The sequence below is a fragment of the Tupaia chinensis genome, unplaced genomic scaffold (assembly GCF_000334495.1).
Source record: "Tupaia chinensis unplaced genomic scaffold, TupChi_1.0 Scaffold144690_1, whole genome shotgun sequence".
Lineage (NCBI taxonomy): Eukaryota > Metazoa > Chordata > Mammalia > Scandentia > Tupaiidae > Tupaia > Tupaia belangeri.
This window is the reverse complement of record NW_006204551.1, coordinates 303,390-321,273: the sequence shown is the minus strand read 5'-3', so window position 1 is coordinate 321,273 and position 17,884 is coordinate 303,390.

Sequence of the window (17,884 nt, the reverse complement as noted above, 5' to 3'; positions counted from 1 at the left end):
TAAAACATCTATTTTTGTCAATTATTTTAAATGTGTATGGTAGTCCTTATAACATAGTTGTTAAAACATCTTTTAAGAGTATTCTAATGCTTTGCTGGCAATCTATTAATTATTGATATATTATATAACTACTTTTCATCTTTATATTAGCTTCTCTACCCATTCCTTAAGCTTTAGTATGAAATACACATTTAGGAGGTCAAAGTAGTCAGATGATGGCAATTTAATATACTTCAAGTTAAAAATTTAATTTATTTATTTTAGAGAGATTTTTGCTATATCTGGAGAGACAGAGAGAGAGACAGAGAAACAGTAAGCAAAAAATCACTACCCTGGGAGAATGACCATGCTCCAAGTCCTTCTCTTTTATTCTCCTCTTGGGGTTTTGGACATGTAAACACACATGCTGGGCATGAGTTCAAATACAGGACTTGAAGCATGTTTGACTACAGGGGAATCCAGTGGTATAACCATTACACCATTTGCTGGCCCCAAATTATTAATGTTTTATTAGTCAAAAATGTAATTCTTGAGGTCTTAATGGGTATGTGTATTTCTCTTATGGTACATAGCTAGTAAGTCCCACTTGTTTTTTTTTTATTATTTTATTTTTTTTTGAGAGGTTTTTGATATAGGACGTGTGCACTCGCCAGACAGACAGAGACAGAGAGATAGAAAGCGAGAAATCACCCCCAGGGGGGATGGTCATGCCACAATCCCTTCTCCTTCATTCTCCTCTTGGGATCTTGGGCATGCATGCACACGTGCCCGGTGTGGGCTTAAGCCACCGGGTCCGGGACTCGAACCGTGGTCAGCTATGTGAGAGTCCAGCGACATAGCCATTACGTTAACTGCTGGTCCCTCACTTGTTTATTAGTTGACACTAAAATCATGCTGTTGAATACTAGGAGTTAGGAGAAGTATCATTTTATCATTTTATCAACAAGAACCCACAAAGATATAACTGATAGAAATTTCCACAAAGAAGTCAATTAAATATTTTCCACAAATTATAATTATTTTATGTCACGTGTTATTTTTTTAAAAAAAGATTCCAAATCCTTTACTGCACTTGACAGCATGGAGTCTGAGTGGAACTATCTTTCATTAAGCACAAATTAAGAGATCAGTGGGATATATCCTTAAATACAATGTTGCTGATTAAAGAGGTTTTTTATTGGCCAGAAGATTTTAGTCTTTGGTGGTTTGACAATTTCATTTTACAAATATAATTCATAGAAGACATTTATCTGATATTTTTTGGTAAAAACTTCACAAAATGTATAATTTTTCTATCACAAAATTATCATATGTTGTTGGCAAAGATTCCATCTTTGCCCCAACTGTAACCAGGCTTCTCTGAGCCCTCTTCTTGAGAATGTCTCAATTTGGCCTATAAAGACTTGAACAAACATTACCATAGCTTCTGATAACTCAATTACAAATCCCTAACATAATCTGTACCTCCTGTAAGTTTCTTACCTGAGAAAACTCAAGACTTCCTTTAAAATTATCCTTGGATCCAGCCAAAACTTAAGAATAAGGCCTCTGCTTCCCATTCTTTCAAGATGGCTAGATTCCTAACTTCAATAATTGTCAGCTAGCAGACACAGCTGACCTAACACATTTACATAGTGCTTCACGATTTTCATTTTGCTCACTCTACTGAACTCTCCTTTTACCTATCAGCCCCTCAAAATATTCAGTAAATTCTGTAAAAATTGAAGTTGAGTTAGATTTTGGCGGGAGTCTTTTTCTTCTTAAAGCACTATTAAAATTATATCAAAGCACTGATTAAAATGTGTCCTTAACACTATGACCAGTATCCACCTTTTCTTTTCTTTCTTTTGTTTTTCATGAGGGATTTTTGCTATAGAGTACATGTACTTGCTAGAGAGACAGAGAGAGAAAAGAAATCACTCCTCAGGGGGGATGGCCACACTGTAATCCCTTCTTCTACATTCTCCTCTCAGGGTTTTGGATGTGCACACACACCAGCACGGCATGATTTTCAAGCTGCTATGTTTGGGACTCAAACCGCAGTTGACCACATAGATGTCAAGCTCCTTGACTATGATGCCATCACTAGCCCGTACCTTTGCTTATATTTGATCAGAAAACCTGCTCACATCTAGAAAGCCCAGATGTAGCTAATTAAGTTTTCGTTTCAAAGACTGTGAGAATGTTTCTTAGCTGTATTTTCTTATACACAGGGTTTTTATTTTTCTCTAAAGAATGATTTACTTAAGTTTTATTTATTCATTCATTTATTTAAATTTGATCAGAGAGAGACATAGAGAGAAAGAGAAAGTGAGAAAGCATGCCACCACGTCTGGGACTTGAACTATGGTCCTCCATGTGGGAGTGTCCAGCACCTTAGCCAACATGCCACCTGATGGCCCCTACATAGGCCTTCTGTAAAAGATCTGAAAATCTTACCAAAGATTTTCTCTGATTGGACAAGAGTAGACTGTTATTGTACCCTTTCTCTGTTTTAATTTCAAGATCAGGTAGAAGGAAATCCATGTGTCTACATCTCCTGACTACACCACTCATCATGCTCAATGTGTGTGAGACGTCTTACTTGTACTGCTGAAAATTTGTCCTCTTGGGGCATAGTTTTCTATCCCCCACATCTGTGTAGTGCATGGACTTAAAGCTGAGGTGCCCAAGTTGTGAACTGCCTATTGAATACCTACCTCCTTGGGTCTTGGAGAACCTGAGTGATGAGGTAGACCTTAAGAGGTAAACCTGAAGTCTTCCCAGATGGTCTCCAGCATCACAAAGCTGCACACTTCTGCCCGTGTCACCACAGCTGGGCGGATTCACTAGTGATTGTTTCATCACAACAATATGACTATGATAATTTCCAAATATGCACCATTATTTTATAAGGGTAAAAATAGCCACGTCTCTTTCATACACAAATGACTGAGCACAATATCAGTACAGAGAAAAGGCAAAATAGTGATTTTTTAATTAAAATTATTTTGCTATTTCATATATTCTCATTGGTTTTAGATTTTAAGTTTATGAATTTGTTTATATCTTCACAGTAGATTTAGGCAAATTTTTATTCAAAAGTTAAATTAATATTATAATAATAAGCAACAGTATTTGATAATTTAATTCTGATGTAGAATTTTATGTTTTATTTTACAGCCTCAATTATTTCTGGGGTTAATTCAATGTTATAATTGAATGCATGTGGTTTTGTGAAACACATGTCATTGCCATAATTAAATTTTACTTAAAACAAACAAAACATTCATCGTGTTTTAGATGTTTCTCGTAGCACATAGAACAGAAGGAAGGCAGTGATTGACAAAATGTTAAAGTGACAGATACAATCACCATATAAATATACATCTGATGAACTGAAAGATTAATTTACTTTGTGGGAAGGAAATGCATGCTTTTATAATTCAACTTCCACTGCTCATTTTCACTAAAAGAAGAGTAAATACATAAAGCTAATAAACTAAAACAGAATTATTTTCTTTTATTAAGCCATTTCAAACAACTTATGGATAGAAGACGTAAACAACATACCTTCTAAGTTCCAATCATATGCAAGGAATGAAATAACCTTTTTTTTTAAAAAAAAAAAAGAGAGAGGTCACCATTTTATTTGATAATAGTCAAAGTTAAGTGAGTAAAAATTTATTTTTGTGTTCTCAACTTTCAGAGTAAGAGATGCACACACAGTGAGAATTTGAACTGTATTAGTTTTTAGTGCTCCCTTAGTTGTTAGTGTTGTAGCCACTGTCCCTCTTCCCTGTTCTTCCATTATGTTGCCCAGAGACTGACTTCTGTTTTATTCAATACTATCTTCAGGGTCATCCTTCTTAACTCCTCATGATTCCAACAGTATTTTTAATACAAATTTCTTCTAATCTAGTTCAGCTTCTTTACCCGTAGTGCTATTGCTGACTCGTAGCAGAAACACTGCAAGGCAAGGAGAGGCTAAAAGACCCTGCAGTGGAGGGACAGTATCAGAGATGCTGCCAAAACCAACAGATGAACCACAACCAACATTCTAAGAATTCCAAAGTATTGTGTGGAGTTTGCTGTGTCTGGATGTCAAAATAGTCAAAGGAGAGACCTCATCATGCTATTATGCTCAAAGTGAGTTTTCAAAAAAAATTTTAATCAGACCATAGATAACAAAAACATTATTTTTATGTAACAATGGTATATAAATTTTATAAGTAAGCATATTTCCTTTAATAATATTATTCCATTTATTTCAAAATATTCATTGAGTCATCAAATCGAACAGGAAAGAATTGTAAAACAGTCAGATGGAGAGTGGAAGTAGAATAATAATCTTCGAGGTCAGACTTACTTGAATTTGAAATTCAGCTGTGATGTACTACTCTGTGGTGCTTAGCTAAATTTCATATCCATTCCCAGACTTACTTAGTTTTCATAGATCTTATAGGCAAGTGATTTGTTTAAACAAAGTGAAGACATGCCACAGATAATTATTTAAGTTGACTCTTTTCCTTTACTTATAGGTTATCCTACATTTTGACAGGAATGAGTCTAAATGAAAATGACTGGTCCTATGCACTAAAGGTCTCTCTCTTAACCATATGAAGATTTGAGAAGAGATTTATCTGCAAACCAGGAAGGAGGCTCTTACTAAACACTGAATCAACCCATTATTAGACACTGAGTCAACCAATACTTTGATCTAAGACTTCCTAGCCTCAATTATGAGAAATAAATGTTTACTATTTAAGCTATCCAGTCTATGGTATTTGTTATAGCAGCCCGAGCTAAGACATCTTATTAGGTTGTCAGGAAAGTTATGACATATTTTTCTATTCAAAAATTTGTCATGAGTTTCTTGTCAACCCAATAGAATGACCCTTGAAGTTATGTATAGAGTGTTATCTGAGCTAATGTAAATTAGGTCCAACTTTAAGCATTTTGACAAAAATTATGCAATTAAAATAAAAGAATAAAAATAAACATTTTTCATTTGTATTAGTAAAGTTTCCTTGCTTGAGTTTTGTAAAATAGAATATCATCTCAAAACCTGATTTAAACATGAACTTTTAAAACATTCTCTTCTAAAAGACATTCAACTATCAATCAAGCACATAGACAGGAAACTTGAAATTCAGCATTTCTTGAAAGAAAGAACAAAAGAAAGACTAAACTTTTTTTTTTATTCATTGTATTGGTACAAGTGTCTGTTAGTTACGAATTTCTCTTACATTCATAACAAAAACTGAGTGAAACTTAGTGTGTGAACAAGAAAATTAAGAGTATTTTAATATGTTTGCTATTTGAAAAAAGGAAACCAATCTTTCTAAATCTTAAAATTTGGAGTGCATCACCAATGTCAAAAGGCAAAAGTAGGGACCAGCAGTTAGCATAATGGCTATGTCGCTGGACTTCCACGTAGTCGACCACGGTTCAAGTCCCGGACCCGGTGGCTTAAACTCACGTTGGGCACGTGTGTGTGCATGCCCAAGTTCCCAAGAGGAGAATGGAAGAGAAGGGATTGTGGCGTGGCCATCCCCCTTGGGGGGTGATTTCTTGCTTTCTGTCTCTTTGTCTCTGTCTGTCTGGAGAGCGCACGCGCCCTATAGCAAAAACCTCTGAAAAAAAAGGCAAAATAAAAATAATATTATTTTGAAGTGTTATACACCACTATGTAAGATATTTTCATTTATTTTAAATACATCAATTCTATATGGTTTACCTCTTCTGCTAAGCTTACTGTGTACGGCCATGCTTTCTCTCTATGGGCAAAGGAAATTCATCCCTGGAGATATTGTGATTTGAGGTTCTAGCTTTCAGAACTATCATTCCCAAGAGAAAAGTTGCTTTGGAACTGGTATGAAAAGATCAGCCATCTTTAATTCTATCAGGAGTTTAATCTTGTAATGAAGCCTGAAAATTCCAGTTTTGTTAATAGGAAAAAAAACCAGCATGGAAAATAGAGAGTGAAACATTTCCACGGGCAGCTGACATGGACACACTGAGTCATCACACTCTCAGCATCTAAAATTGATTTAATTATATAGGAGAGGAAGGAGGGCGAAAATGGGCTGAACTAGCGCTGTCAGCCAAATGCAAACAAAGCTCACAATTCAAACTGTGTTACTTGAGGAGAGGTAATATGCTTTCAGTGTTGAGCCGAGGTTTTCATCTTTGTGCTAGTCTCGGTGTCCTCACTGGTAGTCTTATTTAAAAATGTCTGTCCCTTGCTAGACATCATGCTGCATTTATGATACAGTTTCTTTGGAATGGTACTTCAATTGTCCTTACAGAGAAAACCAATGAAGGAATTCAATAAGCGACATGCTCATTACTTTGAATCATTCTGTAATGGCCTTAGAAATCCATTTTTCTTTATCAATCTATAGTGTTCTCCACCTTTAAGTACACAGCTTCTTCTCCCACCGTGGGTAGGATCAACGCTCACTTGTTCCTTAGGGTCCAGGTTGTTCTCCAAAGTGTTGCTAAAGAAATCTGTCACACTGAGAGTGAACCAATTGTGCTTCATATAGAAAGGTACCATCACACGGAAAAGTGACTCTGGATTGGAGTCAGGAGACCTGGAATTTTCTGTTTGTTCTGCTACCTAGTGAATTATTCACTTCTGTTTTGAAAGCTGTCAGAGTGACCTTTATGTACTTACAAATTTCTCATCTGTAAAACCAAAAGATTGCTGGGAGGACTGACAGAGTTCTTCATGATTTTACAATTCTATGATCTTAGCTAGGTTTATTAGACTTATAAATAAGCAAAATCAGTATAAAGGCATTAGAAATGACCTTCCTAAATGCCATTCATTAAAAATCCACAAATTACCTAGTTAATGTAATGATCAGTAACAATGATCAAGTTAACCAAGATCATAACTTGCATTTTAAATTATGTTTTTCTTAGGGAATTATGAGTACAAATAAGTCCATAGGCCAAAAAATATGGGCAACTCCAAAATATTACACTGAACACCTGTTAGCAATATATTTCTAAAACATTCCATCTGGAGCTGATACATTTTCTTTATAGTTAAAAGAATGAGAATTAAAGAAAACATGAAATTTATCAATATTCTTTTGCCCATTCATAATTTATAAACGCTGAATTTTTTCTATGTGCTCATGTCCTGTATGAAGACATTTTTAACTGTGCGACAGAAACGTTCAATGGATCATCAAAATGGATGTTTATGGTTTTAGTTTCCTCAGATTTAGAACTGCTTTCAGTATGGTCCAGATTGCCTAGTAGTGTTTTTATTCTTTTGTCAGCAGCTAAGGAGAGTTTGTTATACAAACCTTCTCTATTGTCCCTGCAACTTTCTGCCTGACTCGAGCTTAGAATAAACATATTTTTGCTTTATTTTAAAGGAGTTCCTTGTGGTAGGTCATTTATTAGGTAATCACTTATCTGCAAAAAAAAAAAAAATCCTCGCTACTCTATTTTTGTCAAAGTGAAGAAAACAGCACTGCAGTTGAATGCTGAGGAAAAGGCAAAGCAGACTGCAAATCTGGAAATAGGAAAAAAATAAATTTTCAGTTAAAGAAAGTAGTTGAATGCATCTACCCTTTGAGGGTTAAAAGGAAAAGCATGTCTACCAGCTATGGTAAAGTTTCAAAAACCGTAGCATTTATGATGTTGTCCCTTTTAAGTTAAAGTAAGAGAACAAATAATTTATGAATGCTACAAGGTTATTGTTTTCTTTCCAGTGGAATCTTAGTGCCCCCTACTGACACTCAAAAAATGTTTTATATTGACAATATGTTTTTATTCGTTTCTTAAAGAAGGGTGTTCAATTACGTAATCACAGAAATCCTCCAAAACAGTGTTTATCTGTCAGAACTTTGAAAGGTGATCAATGGAGGCATGTTCAAAATATAGCTCTAGACAGATTCTTAGAATCTGACAGACGTTGGCACTTAAAATGCATGTACTACTGTGAGAGTCAACTCATCTGCATGTTCTTGGGTAAAGTGTTCTGAGCCATAAGGAGAGCTGCTGAATGTATTTTCTTTTTTTCTCTTTCATAAATTTAGATTTTACCAAAATAGCCTTGAAATGTATTTTAATGTCATTAGAGGCTTTTGGGAGACTATAGTCCAATACAGGTTTCACAAATCACAGCAGCCTATTAACCCATCTTTCCCTCATGAATCCTCCTTTTTTGAGCCCACAGAGTTCCAGACATTAGATGCAGCCTTAGAAATCTCCATCTTGCAGGTGTAATGGCTATGTTGCTGGACTCCCATGTAGCTGACCATGGTTTGAGTCTCAGACCCGGTGGCTTAAACTCACACTGGGTATGTGTGCATACGTGCCCAAGGTCCTGAGAGGAGAATGGAGGAGAAGGGATTGCAGCGTGACCATCCCCCTGGGGGTGATTTCTTGCTTTCTGTCTTTCTGTCTCTGTCTCTCTCTGTCTTTCTGGCGAGCGCACACCCCCTATAGCAAAAGCCTCTCCAAAATTAAAAAGAAACAAATCTACATCTTTAGTTCCAAATAATATGTTTTTGCTTCTACTTCCCCTTCTCTCCCTTTTCTTTCAAATTAACCATTTTCTATGAACATTTTCTGCCCTACAATAGAAGATAATTCTTAGGTGTTTATCAAACACACATGTAAACACACATAACAGACACATCCCTCACCACAACACAGATACCACATACAACAATCACGCACAGTTTACCCCTTATTATATAATTATTGCAGATAATTTCCTATATACATTGTGCTTTCATTACAAATTGAAACAACCTTTCATCGTTTTCTTCTGTGTAGCCATTATTAAACACCAGTTCACTATGTTTTTTTTATATATACTTACACATAGATTTTTTTGCATACGAGTAACAGGGATACATTATTTGAAATCAGAATAAAAGATTGGGTAAACATGTTTAGTAAATTTCTAGAGGAAAGAAAGCATCTCTGTTTTGGTGAACCCTATACTACATTCCAGAGTCCTTTACAGTGACTAGAACTCTGCCACCTACTACCTTGGAAGTGTGGGTGAGTCATTTTACTTTTGTACACCTCCCTTTCTTCACCTGTAAATTAAAGACGGTTGGTCTATATATTCTTAAGTTCTCTGACCCAGTTCTAGCACAAAATATTACATGATATTGTACCACTTCAGATTATGGTATATGTGTTTGCAGTGCCTTTTATGACCATAGCACAGACTTAAGTATTTCAATAGGGAATTCAACTGCTAGTATTGCTTCTCAGTGTAGTCCTACAATAACAAACCCATGGTCTTCCCAGTGAGTTGAACTCTTTATGTACAGGGGATGCCTTACTTTTCATTCTAAAAGCTTAGTGGAGTGCTTCCAAACTTTAACATACATCCAGTTATTCATCACAATCATTCCTAAAATAGTGATTTTAATTCAGTAAGTTTAACATGCTAGAAATACACGAAACTCACTTGAGCAGCAAAGGCCTACAGCTGTATTTCAGCAAGATCCACATGGAGGGAAAACCTGCAATTCTCTCTCCAATATGCAGTCATATTCCCTGACACACAGATGGAGAGACCCAGAAAGATTGAATTCAAACAGGGAGAATCACTTAAAGTCTTCCTGTAGAATTTCTTTCACTTTGTATAAGTCAAAAGTAAAAAGGGGCTGAATAGTAGGACAGTGGTAAGGCTAACCCACATGTAAATGTTCCCAGTTCAAGTCCAGACGACTTCTTAAGTATGCCAGGCACATGTATGCTCCTAATCTGGGGCTGGTTGAGGCTGAGAATATATTGTGGCATAGGAACACTGTGAGGGGTGCCAGCTCTCTGTATAGCTTGCTTATGGAAGAAATAAACACATTTTAAAAATAAATACAATTTGTTTCATGGCTTAGTTGTTAAGGGAACTGGATCCCACATGGCTAACATGGCTCAAATTCTGGCCCTGGTGGCTTAAGAAACACACTATACACACGTGAATGCATACCCCAAATTCTTACCAGCTGGAAAACAGGAAGAGAAGGGATTGCGCTGTGACCACACCCCATTGGGAGGATGTTTCCTCCATCCGTGTCTCTTTCTTTCTTTCTTCCTCTCAGTCTGCATGCCCTTTGACAATTTAAAAAACAAAATTAAAAAGAAGTAAAGGTAAAAATTTTGTTGGGACCAGCAGATGGCATAATGGTTACATCGCTGGATTCCCATGTAGTCAACTGCGGTTTGAGTCCCAGACTCAGTGACTTGAAAGTCATGCTGGTCTGTTGTGTATGCATACCCCAAATCCAGGGAGACAAATGGACAAGAAGGGGCTGCAGCCTGGCCATCCCCTGTAGGGATTTCTCTCTTCCTGTCTCTCTCTCTCTGTCTCTCCAGCAAGCACACATGCCCTATAGCAAAAATCTCTTTAAAAAAAAGGTCAAAAATTTATTTTATTATGTATCTTTTGAATTAATAGAGACCATTATATTTATATGTTCTTGATAAGAATCTAAGTCATCAAAGAAAGAAAAAGGACAAATTTGAGACCTAATTTAGTTGCTATACTTAAGTACTATATCATATATATCTATTAGTAGATTGCCAGCTTATCAGAACTTTATTTTCTACCTAAATGATAACTATGATACAGAGCCACAAGATGATAACTAGCACATGTGTCTAAATTACTTGTAAAATATTTTAAATTAATTTCATGACCTCCATTTTTATAAAAATGATATTTTAATTATCTTTCAAATGCTACTACAAAATATAAATGGAAAATTTTAAGAGGACTTCAAAATTTGTGAAAAATTGGGATAAAGTACGAGTTTATTTTGATGCCAACAAAATTTGATATCCATGCACAACTTTTTTCGTAGCACATATTTCATAGTCCCCCCTTATGGACTTCATATTAACATTTGGTCACTGAAAATTTGATTACATAGCTTTCTGTAGCTAGTAAGTAAGAATACCCTAAACATAAATTGTCATAGAAACAATCTTAAACCAAGGAAATGAGTTATAAAATATGACTAAAACCAAATTAATATTTAAAAATTGTAGTGATTTTCAGAGCACAGTTTAGTCAACGGGGATATAGGGTACTGTGAGCAGAAAGCTCGGTGTTGCCTCAGTACCACTTCTCACTGTAGTTTATCAGGAAAAACCAGGAAATAGAGGGCTTTGCTTTTTTTTTTTTTTTTCAATTTAACAGACCTGGTTCTAAGTCCATGTCCATAAATCATTGTCTTTGACCTCTGCAACCTCATTTCACTACACCAGAGGGGGAAAAATGCCTACACTATTTCCCAAAAACCCAAGAAAATCAAAGTCAATTTCCTTCTGAACTCCTATTCTAAGGTAGCAAGGAGAAGTAATCATCTCCTTACAAACTCTCCCGCCTCGTGCTGTTGAATGCTGACTAGAGACCCGAACACACTCCCATCTGACACCCTAAGCACCTCTCCTCACACAGAACTTAATGCACAGTCCAATTTTCAAAAAGTAGTCCTAACTAAATTTCCCAAAACAAGTAAGTGTCCTCAGGAAAAAGTAGGAGAAAATAGATGTTATTTCTTTTCTGCTTTATTGTTTGACTGTTTTTGTTTTGTTTTGTTTTTAAGTTCATTTAGTTCTTCTGTGAACAAGAGAAATACAGAGGGGAGTGGGTGGAGAGAGGCAAAGAGATCCGTACCCAGCCTCAGCCAGGCCAGGATCATGGACACCCACATGCCAGAACACACAAAGAGGTCTCCTGACATGAGCTCCCCAGTGTAGATCAGCTGTGGCCCCACAGTCTATCCCCCAAAGTTCTGGTATCTTAATGTGAAGGAAAAGAAGACAATTCCTCCATTCGTTAACTAATTTAACAAACATATTCTGAGCCCCTAGTAGATGCCAGACTCTGTTAGCCCTAAAGATACATGATGAAGATGAGGATGACCAAGGCCCTGACCTCTTCTGAACTTCTGGTCATGTGAGTCAGTGCTGGCCAAGCTCAGATTAATATCTGAGTCCTCAAATACCTGGCCTTTAACTTCTTTGCTTCCTAAAACCAAGTTTCCTAACAAAAAGTGTTTCTAATATACTGAACCTGGATATGTGTGAAAGGCAGAATGAAATTTGGAGCCTTGTAAATGCTGCTCCCTCCACAGTTCCTCTGCAGTGGGGTCCAGTCTTCTGTGTTCTTAAATGTGTGCAAGGAAGTTTCTCCAGATGGAAAGTGTATGTGTTAGCAGGTGGAAATTTCTTGATCATGTACTTATTCAGGTATTAAAAGCAAGTTGAAGAAATTAAAAAAAGACTATGGTTGATAAAAATGTTTTGTGAAAACTGTTATCAACCTGAATCAGAGTTAATGTACATTTAATGTACATCTGTGTAACTGTGAACTTTACTGCTGAGAATGTCTTTGGCACGGGACCAGCAGTTGGCGTAATGGCTATGTTGCTGGACTCCCACGTAGTAGACTGCAGTTCGAGTCCTGGACCTGGTGGCTTAAATTCATGCCGGGCGTGTGTGCGTGCATGCCCAAGATCTGGAAAGGAGAATGGAGGAGAAGGGATTGTGGTGTGGCTATCCCCTCTGGGGGGTGATTTCTCTCTTTCTGTTTCTCTGTATCTCTCTGTCTTTCTGGTGAGCACACACACTCTATAGCAAAAACCTCTCAAAAAAAAAAAAAAAAGAATGTCTTTGGCACTAGAAATATCTACTTAAGAGTCATATTCTTCTTTTCTGTTTCCACTGTATAAGTAGACTCATAAGAATAGTTTCAACAATGTTCCAAAACTGACCTTGTATGTTTAACCATGGGAAGAACAATGTTTATCTAAACTTAGAAGTGTGGCTATGTTTGAGATCTACACTAGAACAGGAGAGTGTGAAGTTGGCATGCTGCAAATTTGATAACTGCTTTCTGGACAGTTACCGAGAAGAATGAAACTGGCAGTCAATACTTGATAATAAAACCAGCTTCATTTCTAGTTACCATGCTATTTTATGTATTCTTTTAAAATACCTTTAAAGTCGTCAGTCTTTTTTTTTTATAATTATTTATTTAAGTTTATTTAGTCACTCATTTATTTTAATATGACCAGAGAGAGACACAGAGGAGGAAAGAGAGAGAGGGAAAGTGAGAAAGGAAGCCACCAGGTCAAGGACTTGAACCGTGGTCAGCCATGTGGGAGTGTCCAGCACCTTAACCACCACGCCACCTGTTGGCCCCCAAGATTTCAGTCTTTATGTTTATATAAGATATGTTTCTGAATGAGACTAAGATAATTGATACAAATTATTACTAGCTATTTCATACATGTTGAGATTTATAAACAAAAGTAGAAAAAGGGTTGCCGATATTATGTAAAATATATTACAAGAAAATACATACGTTTTTCAACTTCGGTAGTATCAATTATTAATTTAAGTAAAGTGCAAATGCAAGATAGTCTTTAGGTGTTTTTTTCTTATAGTTAAATTACAAACTTTTATAATTTATTTGCTAAAGTTAAATATTATAAATATAGTGCAGAATTTTTTATTGAGAATCTTTTAATAAGTTGAATTTTCAAAGTAAACAATATATCACAACAGTAACCCTCTATCACAGAAGTACTATGGAGGGACCAGCAGTTAGCATAATGGCTATGTCACTGAACTCTCATGTAGTCGACCGCAGTTCGAGTCCCAGATCCATTGGCTTAAACTCACGTTGGGTGCATGTGCATGCGTGCCCAAGATCCCAAGAATAGAATGGAGGAGAAGGGATTGTGGCATGGTCATCCCCTCAGGGGGGTGATTTCTTGCTTTCTGTCTCTCTCTCTCTGTCCTTCTGTAAAAAAAACCTCCCAAAAAAAAAAAAAAAAAAAAAAAAAAGAAAGAAAGAAAAAAAAGAAAAAAGGTACTATGGAATTGGACCAGCAGGTAGTATGGAAGTTAAGGCATGGATAGTGTGGATCCTATATGGCTGACTTCACAATTGGAGCCCTGATCTGTTGGCTTGAAAATCATGTCAGACATGATTTTTTAAGACATGTGTACACATGTCTTAAAATAATCTGAAAGGAGAATAAAGGAGAAGGGATTGCAGCCATCCACCTCAGGGGGTGATTTCTCACTTTCTCTCTCTCTCTCTCTCTCCCTCCTTCTCTCTTTCTCTGTGTCTCCCTCTGGTAAGCACATACACTCTGTCACACACACAAAACAAATAATTAAAAATTTATAAAAATAATGGAAGTGCTATTCAAGTTTTGTTGCCAGAATAATTTTTCAAGTAATTGTAACTAATTTCATTATTTTTAGTATAATTATACCAATAAACTGTACTTTTCTTGTAAAATATCAAAACTATTTCATGTGTTTCTAAAAATAGAATTTTCTTCTCTGTTTATTGTATTAAGTGGGAATAAAATAGAATTTTAGTAAATTGTTGTTGCAGAATATTTACCTGAGTAAAAGGCAGCAACTGTTCACTTTATCATAGATAATGATTTAGAATATAGACATCATCTTTGGTCAAATCTGACTTCACAATTGGAGCCCTGATCTGTTGGCTTGAAAATCATGTCAGACATGATTTTTTAAGACATGTGTACACATGTCTTAAAATAATCTGAAAGGAGAATAAAGGAGAAGGGATTGCAGCCATCCACCTCAGGGGGTGATTTCTCACTTTCTCTCTCTCTCTCTCTCTCCCTCCTTCTCTCTTTCTCTGTGTCTCCCTCTGGTAAGCACATACACTCTGTCACACACACAAAACAAATAATTAAAAATTTATAAAAATAATGGAAGTGCTATTCAAGTTTTGTTGCCAGAATAATTTTTCAAGTAATTGTAACTAATTTCATTATTTTTAGTATAATTATACCAATAAACTGTACTTTTCTTGTAAAATATCAAAACTATTTCATGTGTTTCTAAAAATAGAATTTTCTTCTCTGTTTATTGTATTAAGTGGGAATAAAATAGAATTTTAGTAAATTGTTGTTGCAGAATATTTACCTGAGTAAAAGGCAGCAACTGTTCACTTTATCATAGATAATGATTTAGAATATAGACATCATCTTTGGTCAAATTTGTTTAAATTTTAGCTCTGATCTTTCCTAGGAATTGGGTTTGTTCCTTAATCCCTCCTGTGTCTTCTCATTCTATGTACATGGAACTAAATGCCAGAGTTCCATAAGTTTGGCATCGATTAGCTGTAAGTATTATTATATCAGAATGTTCTATATTTATTTAGTATTTTTACTTATTTATGTCTTCTGAGAAAGAAAAAAAGAGAGACAGAGATCAGCACCCTCAACTGAGTGTTCACAATGCCATCTACTCGAGCCTCAGTGGGCAGGATGACAAACATTCGTGCCACGTGCCAGGCATGCTTAGGCTATCCAGGACATGAAGTGAAGACCTCATAGGGCTTCAACAGCTCAGAACCTCTCATTACCTCTATGCCACTACGGCTGGCCAACGTATAGTTGTAAATAGAGACCTCATTGGCATGAATTAATTGTTACTGGAAAATAAATGTAGGTACAGATAAGCCCAATTTGTGATCATTTGAAAAAGACTTAAAATAGATGTAAAGTTTTGGAAGGTTTGTCCTATTCTGTCATTATGGTCTGCTCAGCCGACTATGCCAAAGTCAGAGGCCCTTTGACTTGGAATATATTTGCTTTAGAAGAGCTTTAATTTGGTTTATTTTTCAAGATTTTTGCCATAGGGTGTATGCACTCACCAAAGAGAAACAGAGAAAGAGGGAGAGGGAAGTGAGAAATCAACCCCCAGGGTATGGCCAAGTCCAGTTCCTTCCCCTCCATGCTCCGCTCGGGATTTTGAGCATGCCTGTGGCCATGCATGTACACACGCTCGGTGTGAGTTTCAAACTGTCAGGTCCAGGACTTGATTCTCAGTCAGTTGTGTGGGAGCCCAGCGATGTAACCACTATGCCATCTGCTGGCCCCTTAATTTGATTTTTTTTTATTTCATTTTTTTTTTTCTTAAAACTGACAACTGATATTTTTCTTTCCCATGTTAACAGAGTTGAATGATTTTGACAATGGCGTTTTCTCTTCAGCATTTTTTAAACTTTCCATCCAGGTATTGTCTGCTTTAAAATGTTTTTTTCAGAGTGGCCAGATAGTGGCTCAGTGATAAATCTAAACACTGTGTGAGGCTAGGGAACCAGCAGTTAGCGTAATGGCTGTGTCGCTGGACTCCCACGTAGTCAACCACGGTTCGCGTCTCGGACCCGGTGGCTTAAATCTCACGCCGGGCGCGTGTGCGTGCGTACCCAAGATCCCAAGAGGAGAATGGAGGAGAAGGGATTGCGGCGTGACCATCCCCCCTGGGGGGTGATTTCTTGCTTTCTGTCTCTATGTCTCTGTCTGTCTGGCGAGCGCACGCGCCCTATAGCGAAAACCTCTCCAAAAAAAAAAAAAAAAACACTGTGTGAGGCTTACCCATAGAGGGAGATTTGGGGTTCATCTCCAGAGACCTCCCTCAGAAGGTCAGGCATGGGTATATCTATGATCCAGGACTGACAGAGTTTGGGGGGTGGATTGTGGTGTCAAAAACCCTATTGGGGATGCTTTTTGTCTCTATCATAGTCTTTCTCTGTCTCTCTCACTTATGGAAGAAAGAAAAAAATATAATTATCAAATTAAATGTTATTTAGGTTTTAAACTTTTCTAGGGGAGGAACTAAGACATTTCTTCATAATCAATGAGTCCACGAAGGCTTCATGAAAAGACATCTCATGCCTGCTACTGGAACCAAATTTTGAAGACTGTTGGGAAATTAGATTTGGAATTGAGAAGTTGGGAAATGTGAAGTTGATCTATTGCTGGCTGCCACTTGTGGGAGCACAGCATTGCAACCAGGACATGTCCAGAAGCAAAGATGTAGTGTTTTCAATTGAGTGCTCACATATCTCAATAAAAGCCCGAGAGAAACCTATTATCTTACCAATTTCACACTGGAAAACACTTGCAAACTTTGTAACGTCTGAGTATAAATTATATTAATCATGGAAAAAGGTTAATTTCGTAAGAATTTTAATTAAATTTACTGTCGAGAAGTGTCAAATTTGGTGTCAAATATGGAGATGTGTTGCTGTTACTGAAGAGTAAGATTTTCATATGATTATGTCAACAGAGTTTTTATTCCATCCTGGCTAACACAGGCTAAAGTGACTTGCAAACCTGCCAAAAAAATTGTGAGATTGAGACAAAAGAACTAGGAGAGAAAACAAAATGTGGTTGAAAGTCTCATGAACACCGAATTTTACCTTGGGACTTTGCATCATAGAGCTCATAAAATGAAAAATGTACATTGATTTTTCTTTCAGCTCAGCTGGAGAGATACTATATCAAACTATTCTAAATATAGGACTTTCTACTGGCTTTATTCTATTAAACTGAGACTACAACAATGTTTCAGAAAGGTTATTGTAAATATGCATCAGAGCTATTGTCACAGAGAAAACAAGAGTTTTTTTTTAATCAAAACATTATCCTTTCCCAATTATTAATTGTAATTACAACTTTAACTACAATTAGCATAATATGTAGTTAAAAGAAAGATAACTAGTATAAATATGACTATAATGTTCAGTTCATTGACTTCATTTTTCTCATAATTATATTATCATGGTTCCTGGTCATTGACAATTTATCTTTTTCATAGAAGTAATACCATTTTACTAGTTTGAGTATGACTAGAGGGAATTTTAGAATCTTGTCAGTATACTGATATTTTAACAGATTTTCTGACCAGATATTACTATACAAACCTATCCTTCAAGCAGCAGGTTGAAAATGTGAGAGCTCAATCCAGAACCAATATATTTCCATTTTCTTCTCAAAGAAATGAATCAAAAACTAAGCCAAGTCATTGGTTCCAAATGAATACCAAAACTGCCTTAGCAGGCATTCCT